At 37.6% G+C, this 2,500-nt stretch overlaps 1 pseudogene; it reads left to right on the plus strand.

The window, feature by feature from the left end:
- LOC138046261 (uncharacterized) overlaps nucleotides 1-2,281 on the plus strand; it is a 13,685-nt pseudogene extending 11,404 nt beyond the window's left edge.
- The last annotated feature ends 219 nt before the right edge of the window (nucleotides 2,282-2,500 follow it).

Genomic DNA, 2,500 nt, shown 5'->3' on the forward strand with positions numbered 1-2,500 from the left:
CCGATCGCACAATTCACGAAAAATCGCATAATTCACAAAACGGACGCACAAAATTCATAAAATGAAACATAAATAAGACGTTTTTTAGAAATTCCTTCATAAATACGCCATTTTTAAGATGATTTATCTTGGAAAAAGGCTAAAAAACCTTTTACACCTTCGATTTCGTAAACATTCGAAGTTCAAGGCTTTATTTTTCATGTCGGGGACCTGGTACGAGTCTCCTTCTATTGGTGCAACACAAACACGCCCTTATATACACAACACTGAAATGACACAGTTGCTTTCTCTAAAAGAAGAGATTTGTGAAAAATAAGCGAAGTTGTAAGTTTTTCGGCAAAATGTACTTTCTTTCGTTGAAAACTGATAAAAACTTACTCATGGATAAGTTTGTTGTGAAAATGCTCGCTTCTTCTTCGACAAAGAAGGAAGTTCCCACATTCCGCCCGATCTGACAGCTCACAATCGAGCAAGAAAGTACCTCACAGGTACGCTCCACGTGGACGATGGACTGATGTTTTTCTCGTCGTCCAATATTAGGGCCTTTTATTCGAGAGAAAATAAGCCGCGGCTTACTCTGGCCACGGTGTACAAAATACGCAAAAGGAACTATTTATACGAATATATAGTCCCAGGTCAATATAAGCCGCGGCTTGAAAAAGACGTGAACGTAGATCAGATTTTGTACCATTTATATGGGGTGAACATTCGAGTCTTCTGTAAGCCGCGGCCAGAGGAAGCCGCGGCTTATTTTCTCTCGTATAAATCGGGGTATGGCCCTATGGTGATTGACCATCTTCGGAAGTTCGCGGTTGACGAGCACCTTGATCATTCATTTGGCATGTTAGCTGTGTCCTTTCAACTTTTCAACTTTTATTTATCCCAACTAATGTCGATCGAGATACATATTTACTGTTCCTTTGTGTTCAAAATGTCTTTAGGGCAGCAAAAAAGTGTTTTTCTTAACCTGAAACCGTATAAAACAAGCTTAAAATTGCTGACAAAAAAATCGCATAATTTACATTATTTATCGCATAATTGGCCTTTCTAATCGCACAATCTGCCCTGAAAAAATCGCATAATTTGCATTTTTTAATCGCACCCTATCAGAAGGCCTGTTATTATTATTATTATTATTATTATTATTATTATTATTATTATTATTATTATTATTATTATTATATGTTTTATCCTCTGGAGTGGAAGTGGAAATTCTCCTTAAATTTAGGCCCAGTTCACGTTGCTGTTTAGGACAGACACGTGTAGAGCGTGCCAAGCCTTTGCTTAGAACCCATTCCCTTATTTTATTTATTGTTTGTTTCTTTATTGATTGTTTGATAAGTTGATTGATTGATTGAATCCTTTCTTTCATTAAGGTTCTCAGAGTTGTTCTTATCCTTACGATGCTACTGCCTTTTTGTTCTCCTTGCGCAACAAGCCAGGATGGGCGCCGACAAAGCTGCCACAAACGGGTCGATATAGTTCGCTTAGGTATTCCATTTACGACTGCCATACATATGGTCCTACGTTTGGAGGAGGAAACGATATTCACATTTCAAAACCTTGCGTCATCTGGTACGTCTTCGTATTCAAACCTTGGTCACACTTACAGTCCACCAGCAGGCCATGCTTACGAAAGTACTTTCGCAAGGACGTTCCTTGCTGGCACTTACACTTTCCGCCCAACTGAAGTGGAAGTTTTCTATCTCACTTCGTAGAAACATTCGAGAACTTTAAATTTGCAACATCTCAACACTATTCAAGACTAAGTTCATATATTAATGAAGAATTAGCGATATGTGAAATGCAAATAAGTTAACAGACGCAATCAACTCTTTAGACAATGTTAGAACTGATATCGAAAAAAGTTGGAGAGATTTTCAAACTTCTTTTCAGGCTTTTGTAAGAAAAGATACACAATGTATAATTAGAACGCTTTAACGAAAAGATTACCATGGTTCATGCCGACAAACGCAAGTGCGGACGCATTTTGGGAGCTAACAGCAACAGAATAGTTTGAAGCAAAATATGAATTTAAGTATTCTACCAAGCAAAAACAAAATTACAATTAAATAAGAGGCATGCCTTTTAATATTTTTAGGGTATTAGAAGTTACTTTATTTAGCCAATGAGGGTGTCGCCCGAGGTGTGTAAATTATCAATATTATGTGAATGTTATTTTAGAGGTGTCCACGTTAGTCCTGCACATATCGTTTGATTTGCCAACGCCTTTTGTCCGCTGACAATAAATTTGAAATAAAATTGTGCATAGATTCTCCCATTGAGTGTTGGTTGTGATTATTTCGGAAGCATCTTGTGTGGCGTGGTGTTTGCGAGGGGAATTACTTTTTTCTGCTATTTCCTCTTACAATCAAAGCCGCCGTTACCTTAGTAAACTTGAGGACAAAGGAAACCGAGAAAACAACTTTGAATGTGACATAAGATGTAAGTTATATGTTCTTATCAGACTGAGTCCTGCAGGAACCCGGCATCAAAACAA

Source organism: Montipora capricornis, chromosome 1 (genome assembly GCF_036669925.1).
Source record: "Montipora capricornis isolate CH-2021 chromosome 1, ASM3666992v2, whole genome shotgun sequence".
Taxonomy (NCBI): Eukaryota; Metazoa; Cnidaria; class Anthozoa; order Scleractinia; family Acroporidae; genus Montipora; species Montipora capricornis.